The sequence below is a fragment of the Lissotriton vulgaris genome, chromosome 3_2 (genome assembly GCF_964263255.1).
Source record: "Lissotriton vulgaris chromosome 3_2, aLisVul1.2, whole genome shotgun sequence".
Classification (NCBI taxonomy): Eukaryota; Metazoa; Chordata; class Amphibia; order Caudata; family Salamandridae; genus Lissotriton; species Lissotriton vulgaris.
Window position 1 is genome coordinate 60567575 of NC_141690.1, and position 14361 is coordinate 60581935.

At 41.9% G+C, this 14361-nt stretch overlaps 1 protein-coding gene across 2 annotated transcripts in view; it reads right to left on the reverse strand.

The window, feature by feature from the left end:
• The window catches only part of TBC1D19 (TBC1 domain family member 19), a 989099-nt gene that overhangs the window by 739861 nt on the left and 234877 nt on the right, over nucleotides 1-14361 (reverse strand). The gene's annotated exons all lie outside the window — the stretch shown is intronic.

Consider the following 14361-nt stretch of genomic DNA (forward strand, 5'->3'; position numbering starts at 1 on the left):
GGTACTAAGTAACATAACTCCTTGCTGAAATAAGCGATTTGTCCTCTGATTGCAGGCCTTGTGCACTGTGGTAAAATGCAGGATAAACAGGGCATAACTTCTGGCATCTGGTTTGGCTAAAGGGCCACATGTGCCTGCCTTAAGTGCACCTTCAGAGCAAATAGGACACAACTTGAGGGACAGATTAGTCTGAAAGCACAATCCCTGCTCATGCTTCCAACCCTTGTCTATGATAGAGACACATGAATGAGAAGAAACCTGTCAGACGGTTGACTAGTCCTCTTTTGGTGCTCACATTACATGTTCTCTTTATTTCTGAAGAGGCATGTTTCTTCCTTGAGAAATGCTGACACAGTTTGCAGTGCACACAAAAAGGTTTATAAACAAGACAAGTATTCTCCTAACACTTAAACTAGTCTTCATTGAATTATGAGAAATCGTCACAAGGCCTTCTAATGGTAAGTGGAGGCTTAGAATTGGGTAAACACTGAGAACCGTAATAGGGTGACCCAGGGCCGCTGAAACAACTCACTATTTTTTTAGCATCTGTGCACTGAGGGTAGGTTCATTCAAAGGAGCTGAACAGGACTGACTTTTTGATACTGCTGCCCAACCTGAGCTCATCAGACCCAGAAACTGTGGATTGCTGGGGTTCAAGGACAGAGATCAGATGCTCTTCTCTGTTCCTCATCTAGTCAGGGTTGTGTGAAGGCCCCCAGATGAGTACAAATGGTTGGAGTGCAAAATACCTGGTGAAGCTACCAGCGTTAATTCCACGGAACCTCCAATATCACGGTAAAGCTCCCAGATGCTGCCCTGACTAAAGAAAGAGCACTCCAAGGGACCATCAAAAGAAAACGGACTCAGGGTAAAACCTGCTATTGTGAAGAACCGCCAACTATATAGTTGACTCCCCAAAGCTTTAAGATCCAGTTACGTTTCCTAGTACTGGCATTTGTATGCGCAGGACGAGCTTGTATAGAATGCCTACATTCTTGCTTTCTGACGTGTAATTGTTAGTAGATCAGCTGAGTCAGACACTGGGCAGGGCTTCACCCCTATATACAGGAAACCAAACTGTGAAAATTACATTTTTGCATTTCTTGTCTGATCCAGGTGAGCTGTTCTAACAACTGCATAATATAAATGCTGCCCTGGTGGGATCATTGATTACAATTCTGAATCCGAACACCTGTTATGTTTATTCATATGGGGCAGAGTATCAATGGGATACTCTAGTAAACCATACTGCTCAGTTTGCAATGGGCACTCAGGATACTCCACTCATCAATGCTTTTATACTTTCAGGGAGGACAGACAGTGTGGCATTACATTTTTGAGGGAATACATGGTGGCAAATATAGTCTTCATTGAATATGTTCTTCATTGCCAAAGGCATTGCAAGCCTGATGGAGCGCACTCAGTAGAGGACGATATGCTGCACATCACTTCTGCTGCTTTCTCAGGCATTGCAAAGAGGCACACCACAACACTGAAATATAGGAGGGATTTGAGAATTGATCTAGAAAGAACAACATTCAAATTTGGAATCTGAAAGAAAATGATAAAGGAGACATTATTGAAACTACATCAAGGATTTCATTGCCCTGAATAATTTTGCACTGGAATGAAAATGTGTAGAGTGCACAGGTTAGGTCTGAAAAGCTCATCCATTGACAGTTCTCAGCAATATCTTCATGAAGATTAACTCCTAGAAACAAAAGAGATAGGGTTCTATAGGCTGCCAGGGGCATAGACAAAATTCATTTTAGGGACTCCAATATTCTAGGAACTCTCCCAGGTCACCTTAACTTGGGCAGGCTCTAAGACCCATCATTGCCAAGTTAGGGAAGGGGGTCTAAAATACATTTGTCAAATCTTCTGAGACTGTCAGAAGATTGCAATTCAAGTGTGGATAGGCCAAACACAGATGTTCCTACTATGTAGCCTTCGAAAAATATATGGAATACCATCAGAAATTATTTGTGGCATTTGTCATGCCTTTGAACAGGTTCACCCTAAGAGCTGACTTATTGGATAGATTCACTAATCCTTATTGGACTACTTGTATTTTGACCTTCATCTTCTTACATCATTTACTGCTTGAGTTTGTTACTGGCATGGGAAGACATTCAGGATGTAATCTTTCTGGTCAAGTAGGTGGTGTTGTGTTATTCCTGAGGAAGGCATTAGTTGCTAGTTAGAAGGCTCAAACCGTTCCAGTTAGTCAGTTGCGTAGGAGAGAGATGCGCCTGAATTGAGTTTCAATATACTAATACTTTGTATGTTTAGTATCTGCTGGTGGGAAGGAAGTGGAGTAGGAGGCCGGCTGGTCTGTGTCTGAATTTAGAATATCAGTGCTGGAATAGAAGTTTGTTCCTGGTATCAGCTACACCAAAATTCAAACAGTTTAGGGCTTTCTTGGAACAGGTTTTTATTTGGGGCCTTGGGGTCGAAGGGTGGTAGTGGCTATTCCAGTCACCTGATGTTTGATTCCCTAACTTTCAAAGATCTTGATCTTGTTTCTCCCGTACAGTCAAGGTCGGACACACTGTCTTGGTTTGACCTGAGAGTATCAGTGGAACCCTCTCCCTTAACGTGTCAAGTCTTAACACCCCATCCAAAACAGTAAAGCTCATCTGCTACTATGCATCAGGAAGGCCAATGTCACTTTCTTTCAGGAGTCCTGACTTTTATGTGAGGTTCCGAGGAGGCTGTTCTCTAGCTGGTTCATAAACCACTGCTTCATTTTGGCTAGTAAACAAACTGGTGTAGCCTTGGGACACTAAAGAACTAGATTATACTTTTTATTTCCAAGTGCACAAGATCAAACACTCTTTAGCTATATGTTAGTGAGTAATAGTTGCTTCCAGAAGTGAGCTCTGACAAAATACACTACCATTACCAGATCATGGCCTGATAGAGGCAGACCTTGAATTGTTTGCCTCTCTGGCGGAGGAAATGGGCTTCAGGCAGGACAGTTCCTCATACATCACACAATAATAGCAGCATTGAACAAACATTGAGGTGACATGTCAAGAAAACCTCCAATACACTTAACTATTCAATAGTTGTATGTCATGGGACAGGGGCGGCATCTAATTAGGTGGTTCACCGCCTCCCTCATGCATCACACAACAATAGCAAAACTTCCCTTGTGCATGAGTTGGGAGGGAGACCTTCAGCATCCTTTTTCAGATTCTGAATGGAACACAGTGTTGGAAGGGCCAAATAGTATTCTGTGTAACATGTTTTTTCACCTAATACAATACTTCATAACACAGAGGGCATATCTCACTCCAGCGAAGGTCATTAAATACTATAATCACACAGATTGTGGTTGCCCGAAGTGCCTCGCAGTTGATGCAGATCTGCTCCACATGGAATGGAGCTGCCCACATTTGAGGGAGTATTGGGAATCTATGGTAACCTCTTTAAATTGCTACACATACCGTAAAGTACCCCTACGCTGGGAATCTTGCATTCTACACATTTATATTAGAACTAAGGGCCAAAAGGTGACTTCCTGATTCATTGCTTTGGGGCTGATTGTCGCTAAACGATTGGTTACTGAACCCCCCCATTATTCTTGCATGGAGGTGACATTGCAGGTATGGCCCACAGCAGAAAGTGTTGCGCTGCATAGGGAGAATGCACTACGACTGCGTAAAACACCTATCGCCACGCACTGGGACACGATAATGCAAGAGCTCCAGGAAATGGACGTGACCTCTGATACTGGGCCAGATGCTACACCAGGCACGCATCAAGATTAGGAGCTGTGAGCGCATTATCGTGATCCACCGGAAATAAAAGAGCAGAAATGACAGGCCTGATTGTGGTTGGCCTAGCGTCAACTTCAAATAACGTGTCCAGATGTGGAAGTACACCATTGATCACTTTCTGTGGGGTGCGGGGAGTGTTGACCCGACACGCAGGTGGTGACATGTTATACAGAACTTACAATCCCAGTTATGCTTTAGTTGGCCCAATCATTACTATCCGCCTCCTGCGTTAGCAGCTCTCACTACGGCACATTCACTACCATTTATTTGACAGAACATGAAGTTAACAGTCACATGACATGAATGTAATGGTCACAGTCTACATGTAAGCTGTACTGTTTTGCAGAGGTCTGCTTAGTTATTTTGTTGTTAAGGAAACCAATAAAACAGATTAAAACAAAATAAAAGGGGAGAGGAGATCCACTCGTTCGAAACCAGTGGAAGTTGTAGACTATGTGTAGAATGTTCCAGTGGTGAAAGTAGATCTACTAAAGTGTTTGGTCTATTATAGAAACCAACCATAATGGTGAGGGAAAAATCCATTGGCATGGGACGCTTAGAAGGCATAGTTAGGGGTTACTTGATAGCTGTGGGAGCCAATCCCGAGAAAATTAGGAATTTCCTTAGAGTGAGTGACTCTGACTAGAGAGCTGGCTGAATTAGAATTTAAGTACACACAGACATATTTGCAGAATGCCTGGCAAAAGGTTTTATCAATACATGGCCTGGTAAATATACTGGTTGCTGACAAAGTTGAATGCTCCTTACTTCCATTGAAACAGAAGTACGGTGAGGCGAGGAAATAAGGCAGGCAAAATACTGGCAGTCAAATCGAAAGCAAAACAGATACTGGTGAGGTCAGTAAAGGAGAGTTAATCTCTAATCTGTACAATTCATTGGGTAATTCTTGATAGGAAACCATATTGGGTCTAGCTAGAGTGTTGCTCAAGGAAACTGAAGATAAACACCAGTGCAGAATACTAGTAACTTATATGGATTAGTACGTTTAAGAGTGCTGAGTAGCCAGAAGGTTGATATGCCTTTAAAAGTCTCATACACATGGTAATATACTCTGGCGCTCTGGCGAGACGTAATGCTATGGACAATGCAAATTCACAGTTGGGTAGGAGGGGTTTTGGACAGAGGTACCTTAGCTAACGTTCTTTGAACTGCCCTCAATTTGAGGACTTATTTGATCGAAAGGTCGAACAGTATTGACCATTTAGTAGGTTTTGCTATTTTGGTGGAGCTGGAAGGTGTCCTTTTAGGCTTTTGGTGCATGGTCGGGTACCTGTTGGACACCTCTAAGATAAAATTGGCATCTAACCTGTTGAGACAAATTTAAGGTAGCAACACAACAATAGTGATACAGGGTCATTTGGGATGCATTAGCCATTGAGAAGATAACTAGCTTAATAAAAAATAAACAAACGATGATGCTTTCCCTGCAACTTTACTTCTACTGCACCACATGCCTATAAATAATAAGGATAACAGAAGCCATCTTGTTGTATCAAAGTTTGGCTTTAATAAAGTAACATATTAATGCGGACATAAGCTCCCAATGGAGTACTGGAACTTTCGGGAAAAAGCAGCTACAGGATCAGAATGAAGGGAGAGAAGTCAGGTGTCAATTTCGGGTTGGGGTGTGGTTTTTGGTTTTGAATTCCATTTCTTTTATCGCCTTGTTAAACAATCTTGTTGCCAGCATGACATCACAAATTATTCCAAAGAACTGGAAAGATAAAAGCGCTCGATCTGGTTGCTCATAGTTGAATACTTACAGAAAAAAAGGTTTAACATTGATGGCACTATGGGTAGCATTATAATTGGAAAATTGTGAAACTGGCAAATAGAAAAATAGAAAAACCAATTATGTGGAGTTGCATTGCAGTAGCTTTGTAGACACCACTCCTAGCTGTACTTTATTTGCTCTATTTTCCCCTTAAACTGGGGATGATAGCCAGTAGATACTGCTTGTTTAACTATCAATGCCATACACGAGGCCCTCCATAAAACATGGGATACTGAGTTTCTTGCTCGCTGTGCCACTGGAATCAAGCTAGGCTGGCTGATAATGGGTGATCCCCCGAAACCGGTCCCAGGATGTTTGTTTCTGGTACAGGGAGGACCTGGTGTGGCAGTTCGGGCAGGACTTGTCTCATGAGGAACAGGATCACGACTAATTTACATATGGTTGGGCCCAAAACTGGGGTGGCATAGTGAGCAAAAGAACGATGGATTAACCCAGATCTCTTGACTGGGGGTGAGTGGTTGAAAAGTTTCAGCACTCCATCCATCATCTTGATGTGTTTGCTATGTTCTCCCTAAGTGGCCAAAGGTATGCCCAGACATGATCCCTTGCTCGCTGTGCCACTGGAATCAAGCTAGCTTGGCTGATGAGGGGTGAAACCCCGAAACCAGTCCCAGGATGCTTGATTCTGGTCAAGGGAGGACCTGGTCTGGCAGTTCGGGCTGGACTTGTCTCATGAGGAGCAGGGAAAAAGACTAATTTGCATATGGCTGGGTCCAAACTGGGGTGGCATAAAGAACAAAAGAATGATGAATTCAACCCAGATCTCTTGATTGGAGGTGAGTGGTTGAAAAGTTTCAGCTCTCTGTCCATCATCTTGTTGTGTTTGCAATATTGAATTTCTCAATCAGAAATGACAGTATAATGCAACCTATGAAGATGAGAAACATCAGTCAAGGAACAATTGGCTATTCCTTCAGCTGCTGGTAATTTAGTCAAAAGTACAAAAACAGGCAATCTCTGAAACTGTATCAACAGTAATCTATCTTCAGAAGGTGGAAGACCCATTATAAATTACATGGAAATTAAATTCCAGAGTTCAGGAGCTTCAAATGCCAGAGTTCAGCAGATGTCCAAAAGACTTAAAATGTAAGGACGTATGCTGGGCACAAACAGTACAGGCAAGAACACATTTTTGAGTATCAAGATGTACAGTTATCCAACAAATAGATACTAAATCCAAAGTAATTTGTACTCTTCTTTGCCAGAAATGGTCAATACATCGCACACATCTTCGTACCATTCAAGTAGGATTAAAAATGACATGTTGATTACAATATAGCTCATTTAGTCAGAAACAGGAGTCTTGAAAACACTGTAAATTCCGATGGTCAATTAGAATTTCAAATGGCTATCTGCTTCTCATCAATAGATGCCTCATTCAGCACAAGCCACCTTCATGGCTAAAAGCTCTTTCTTGAGTACTTAATAGTTCTACTTAAATCCTGACAGCTTATTAAATAGAAAAAAGAGGGGCTATTCTTATCAATCTTCTTGTTGCTTCAGAAGGCCTGTTCTAGTAACTCTTTCTGAGGCATCTATTTACAAAACATATCTTTCATCAGTAGGAGGACACAATATTGGTGCTTGAGTAAATATCTGCTTACAAATACAAAAAGCCTTCTCACCTTGATCATCCTAGCAGAAACCTCTTGTCATATTTGTTTTCAAAATATGAGTAATGTCACTGGTTACTTCAGAAAAATGATTGATAAATTGGCAATTTAAATGTGAAATCCAAAGGAGCTGACCCTTCTTAGGATCCATGGAAAGACTAAAGCATTCAACCTAAAACCAAGGTACTAAACTTATTTTTACTTAGATTCATGCTTTTTTAATTTCGAGGATTAATGATGTTGCTGGAGTCTTGATAATACCATGGCCAAATGTTCCTGGTGTTCCTCAGAAGTATTGGCAATACACCAGGTTGTTATCTAGTAGAGTAACACAAAGTGATTCAGGAGAACAGTGAATACTAAATACATAATCACTTAAAAAATGTAAGTAGAGTTCACAATACAAACAGTATTACACAACATTCCAAATGGCCAAATTGTATGCAGGAGACTGTTTTCTACTCATCCCCTTCCTTTATTCATGGTAGATGATATGGTCCCCTTAAATCAAGATTAGTAACAACTTGTGCTACTTGGACTAATTTCAGAATGTTCTTAATAAAATTCATATCAATCCTTGATCATAATCTCATTTATTTATATATAAACAATACATGGATGAAGAGCTTGATCTTTCTTGTATAGAAAAAATAAGGGCGCCATCAAACTCCCTTTGCCACATAAAGGAAAAGACTTCAGGTTGATCAGATACTGATAGAAAATATGGTTGAAATGGTACTGAAGAAATGTTAAAGACTATTAAGCTGTATGTGGTGACTTTTATCGCATAGCTTACACAGGGTTAGTGTTCATGACAAACAGTAAAGACAAAGATATGGTTTGAGCAGTTCAAATAACATACAAACTATGCCTCTCCTGCCAAGGAGTTCTACAAATTTCACGTAATTGTCAGAGACAATGATATCAAAAACACAAAACTTCAGTATGATCCCTAAAACAAATTACAAAGGGGAAGAGTCCTCTTGTATAAGTTAATTGTGAGAAATCAACAGTTTTGGCTCACTTCAGAAGTCTTTTTAAAGCTCTTGGAAATATGATTTCTATTAGCCCAGTCCTTATCAATGAACACGCCACAAGTACCACCATCCAACAATGCTGAGGATTAACAACAAGTCCTTCGTCTTTTTAGCAACTTATAAGAAGAATAGAATATGATCAACTTGATTCATGGAAGATACAGTATAAATTAGCCAATGCTTCTCGGAAGAGGATTTATTTTATTTTATTTATTTTATTTATGTCATTTGTACAGCGCCTGAATCACCCCAAATGGGGTATCTCAGCGCTCGGACAGTGCTAAGAGGGGGGTAGTAGACAGTGGAGGAATGGTCCATGATTAGAACAGAAAGGTTTTTAGTTTTTTCCTGAAAATCAAATAGTTAGGGGAAGAACGGATGTCCAGGGGAAGATCATTCCAGAATTAGGGGGCAAGATAGGAAAAGGATCTGCCTCCCATTCTGGTATGTTTAATACGGGGGATCACAAGAAAACCTTTCCCTTCCGAACGAAGAGTACGCGAGGGAGTGTATTTGGAGAGTTTTTTATCAAGATAGGCTGGTCGCAGTTGGTTTAGACTTTTGAATACTATGCAGCAGATTTTAAAGTGTATTCTTTTGCGAATGGGAAGCCAATAAAGTTTGCGTAGTATAGGAAGAGAGGGGGTACGATACGGAGAACTCGTAACAAGGCGGGCCACCGTGTTTTGTACAACCTGCAGGTTCTGAATAGCAGATTCCTTTGTGGAGATCATCAAAGCATTGCTGAAGTCTAGGCGGCTAAGAACCAGTGCATGAATCAGGGTCTTGCGTGTGGAAGAAGGGAGAAAATGGAAAACTTTGCGCAGTAGGCTAAGAGCGTGAAAGCATGCTCGTTTAGTAGCGCTTATGTGTTCATCCATATTCAAGCTGTTATTTAGAAGAACCCCAAGGTTTTTGACCACTGGCTTGGGTGTGGGGGCTACACCAAGTTCTTCGGGCCACCACCTGGGGGCCCAACAGTACGTGGCATCTTTGAAGAGCATGATTTCCGTTTTACCTGTATTGAGCTGCAAAAAATTGCAGCTCATCCAGGAAGAGATTGCCTTCATTCCCTTTGCAAATATATCTTGGATATTAGGGTTATTTTTATCAAAAGACAAAAGAAGTTGCTTATCATCTGCGTAGGAAATTGGGTTAAACCCCATGTTCCTAAGAAGTGACGCTAGGGGGGCGATGTACACATTAAATAGGGTCTGGCTGAGACAGGAGCCCTGAGGAACCCTTTAGTTACTGCTGTGGTGTTAGATTTAAAGGGTCTAAGATTAACTGTTTGAGCTCTGTCTTTGAGGAAGTCCTTCAGCCATTCAAGGGCGATACCCCTAATGCCGATAGAATGTAATCTGTCTAGCAGGATCTGGTGGGAGATAGTACCAAACGCGGCAGACAGGTCGAGCAGCATAAGAATTACTGCCCAGTCTGCGTCCGCTTGCACGCGAATGTCATCTAGCACATTGACCAAGGACAGTTTGGTGCTGTGCCGAGGTCGAAACCCTGATTGAGAAATATCAAGGCAGTTAGAGGACCCCACAAAGGCTGAAAGGTGCTTATTAATGTGTTTTTCTAGCAATTTGCTATACAGAGGAAGCAGTTAAATGGGTCAGTAGTTTGTGACAACATTTGATGGTAATTTGTCGTTTTTCTTGATTGGCATGACCTGCGCAGTTTTCCATTCTTTAGGAAGTGTACCTTGGCTGATGGAGCAGTTAAGAACAGGACACAGGGGTTCCCCCAATTCTGTTGCAAGTTTTTTTTCGCTTTTAGCTGGTATGAGGTCTAGAGGGGAACCGGATTTTGCAGATTTGAGTAGGTTCTCTGTGTCTTGTATCGTGAGGAGAGGGAAATCTTTCAGTGTGCACAGATTGGGGGGGTCAGGAGATCCTAGCATAGGGGGAGGTCTGGAGTTGTTATTAGAGGAGAATATTTTGTTGTATATGTCCTCTATTTTTTGTGTGAAGTGATCAGCAATGTTGTCACATAAGGATTGGGAAAACTCTTCCTCCGGATTGCAGGCTTTGGGAGTGATCAGAGTTTAAGAATGTGGAACAAAGTTTTTGAAGTATTTTCTGCTTGATCGATTTGGGTGGCTATGTAATTCTTCCGGGCTTTCCTGAGATTTTTGTGATAGTTGTCAATGGCAGATTTAAATTTTCCTTTGGTCAGCATGTCCTTGGAGCGGCGCCAGAGCCGTTCAAGGTTTTTACACCTACTCTTCTCTATTCTAAGCTCTGTCGAATACCAGGGGTCTGGGGACGAGTGGGAGGTGCTGCCCGTTTTTTCATAGGAATCAGGGTATCTATGGTGTTTCTGATAGAATCTTGAAAGGTCTTAAAACGTCCTTCAACAGTGTCAGTGGGTTGGTAATTGGGGGGGGGGGGGTCAAAGTTTCATTAAAAAGTGTGGACGTGAGCTTGTGCCATTGCCTGTGACTATGGTTTGCTGGGGAATTTTTTTGCACATACTCCCGGGGACCAATCAAGTCAAATGAGACCATTGAATGGTCTGACCAGATAAGGGGGTGGGTGGATTTATAGGTGGTCTCATTGGAATTAGATAGTACCTGATCCAGGGTATGACCAGCCTTGTGCGTGGGAACATAATTCTTTCTTATAAGGTTCAGTGTTGCCATTTCCTTAAGGAAGGTGATCGCGTCAGAGTCCTAAGGGTCATCACTATGGACATTGAAGTCCCCAAGAAGAAGAAATGTATTGGATGAAATTACATGGGGAGCCATTAGGTCCATGAGAGTGGTGATAGCACTTGAGAGAGGACCGGGGGGGTGGGGGGGGGGGGGGGGGGGGAAGGCGGTAGACCAGAGCTCCCTTCCAGCTCAGTTGTGCATGGAGATCCAACCTAAATATAAGAATTTCTATTTTGTCACAAAGATGTTGGCCTATTATGGTGGCTTTTATAGGGTCCTTGTAGATGACGGCCGTCCCTCCACCAGTTTTATAGGGTCTGTCCAGTTTTATAATGCCGTATCCCTCAGGGAGTACTGTGGCAATGTCAGGGGTGGAAGATGGTTTTAGCCACGTCTCTGTTAGAAATCCTATATCAGGACCAGAGGTGGCTAGGATGTCCCAAATATTTATGGCATGTTTGGGAAATGAGCGGACATTAGCTAGGAAACAATCCCAACTGTTCTTGATCCAAGGGGTGTTGTCCTTATAGTTAATACAAGGCTTACTGAGAGTCGTGGTCAGGCTTTGAAAGCCGCAGTGGATACATGAGAGAGGGCCTTCCAAAATGTGGGGGAAGTAATAAGGGTTGGTTTCAGATCCACAGGCCTGTCTCAAGGTGGGCGACCCATCCCTAATATGTAGTAGGTCTAGGTTGGAGTAGGTAATCCTAGTGTTTAAATCAAGGGCATGAGCGGTCTGGGAACTGGCAGCGTTTCTGGCTCCTGGCGGTGGTCTGGCGTGGACGGGCGAAGACAAGCTTGCCTTTGGCGCACCAGCGGCGCGCCCGCTGCGCGTCGGCCAGGGCATGGATTTTTAACCTTTTCATCAGGGCCAGTTGATCTGGGCTCTGACGTCACTTCCTGGGTGGGCGGCACTCCCTCCACTCAATCGGAACTTTCTGCGGTGGAACGGGGAGGCGTGGCACACAACACAAGGCAGGTAAATACAATGCGCAAGTCTTTACTGCATAGATGCTGGAATTAAAACATATGGGCAAATGTAAATAACATATTTTCCCTATTAAAAGAGTGCTGACTTAGGAGTAGCAGCGCGATTTCAGTGCCTCTAGATAGCGTAAATAATGGCAGTAGCGAGCGAGCGTCGGAGGGGAGAACAGGTGGGGAATCTAGCAGCAAATAATGAGAGAAGTGAATTGCTTCTCACACAGTCTACAAACCTCTAGCGCGTCCGCTGCGCATCGGCCAGGGCATGGATTTTTAACCTTTTCGTCAGGGCCAGCTGATCTGGGCTCTGACGTCACTTCCTGGGTGGGCGGCACTCCCTCCACTCAATCGGATTGGGTTCTTACAACATTCCTCAAAGGGCATTTAGCAAAAGTATAAATCAGATGCCATGCTTCGGCTTGAGAGAGACACAATCCAGTATTACAAAGTTTTCATTTCAAGACAAGGGAAAATGCATAGGCTGGTTTAGTCAATGAGTCCCCTGGACTTTCTGACTGATTAGAGTAGGAAACTCACAAGATAATAGCATAGCTTTCTTGGGACTTCCTGCTCGACTTTATTCACTCTTGTAAACTATGTTCAGTCAGCAGCAACAAACTAATAGGTCACTGGGAACAAACACATTTTCAATGTATGTCTTCCTTTAAACAACTTTGAAATAAAATCATCTTAGTTCTTTCTACCCAGGTAATTTCAGCTGCCAATTGATGAAAACAAGTCACATAAGTCAATACATTAATTGTACTTTGTAGTACGTCACACAGTGCTTCCACAGCTGAATACTCCAAATCAGGATATTCAAGCATCTTCTTGAAAGCTATCAAGAAAAATGATCCTAACTAGTTACCATAGGCAATGTCAAATCTAGCGCTGAACCAGTAGGGTAACTAATAAGTAGGGCTCCCGGTTTTATGGTATTTATTTTTTTGCCATTTCCGTCTGTATTTATCCATATTTATTTTTTGGGCATTTTTTCTGTATTTATCCACATTTATTTTTGCCACAAGTAAAAGATGACGCTACAGCTAGTATTTTTCCACATTTATTTCAATTGACATTGCACACATGCGCTCACTTAAACTAGCAATTTGTTGTGGCTTTAGCAGTGCTTTAAAGGTCTGGTACTGAGTAATTTGAAAAGGAGAGCACCTGTGCTTCTCAGTTCTGCTATAAAAACACTTATCAGGAGCAAACATGTACCAGCGCTTCTGTATTTCCATCTAAAGCCAGCTAGAAATCTGCCTTCAAATGTCTATGGTTTTCACACAGAAAGTACGTAAGGTTACCTATATTGGTGGTTGTGTGTTTGTGTGTAGATAGACAGACAGATAGATAGATCCCAAGCTACATGCCATATCCTTTTGATACATATTATATATATATATACGTAACAATTAAGGACGTGGCATGTAGCTTGGGAGCTCTCTGCTGCCAAAAGCTGTTTTCAATACCCCGGGAGGGGAGCGTTGGCTCCTTCTCTGCTCATAGCTGGTTTCACATTGCTATGTGCAACATTTTCACAATTTCAGTGTAATTATGAGTGACATTTCAACGACTATGAGTGACACATTCTCACAAGCAAAATCAAGCAATGAAGATTAGAGGAACATATAAATATCAGAAAGTACACTCATTTGAGAGACGAGAAACTCTAAGAAGAGCTTAAAACTGCTACAAAGCACCAGAAATGGAAGGGCACCAACCAGAGATACAATGGTGACTGCATTTTTCAGTAACCGAGGGCAGGCAGAAACTGCTGCTGCTCCGAAGATGACCTGATCATTCATGACCACGCTCTGGCCTAAAAAGCACATTTTGTAGCATGGGTCAGTTTGGTATTGAAACTACCCTCAGAACCCCACCACTTCTGCATCACTCCCACCCCGAGAAAAATACCAGCCTTCTGTTCTCATTCTAACATTTTATAAAGGCCCAGATATGATTCTTAAGTACAACTTTGCATAGCCGCCAAATTTTTTTATTGCTTATATATGACATTTATAGGTTGTCATTGTGTGAATGAGTGACATTCTACTACTGAACGTCTGACACTTTGAGTGGCATTTCCTCATGAGTAAATCAAAGTAATGATTATTATTGACTACTGTTATTTTGTGCCTGAGTTTTCTATTACTATAGCCAGATATATAACACAATAACTAACATACCCTAAAACAAGACAAGACCTGTTAGTGTAACTAATGCTTATTAGCAGTATCAGATGAATGAGTAATTAATAATGTTTTTTGTTGTGAATTAGGCTTTAAAATCATGCAATTGTGGAAATATTAGACTATGATTTAAGTATTATGAAGGTGTGTGGAAGGGAAGGAGTCTTTAGAGTGCTTGAATCTATCACGTTTTTCCTTTGCATTTTTTCACTCTTTATAAACTTTCATTCTTTCTCTTCCAACATCTCTCTGAAATTGTCCATAAGCACGTCATG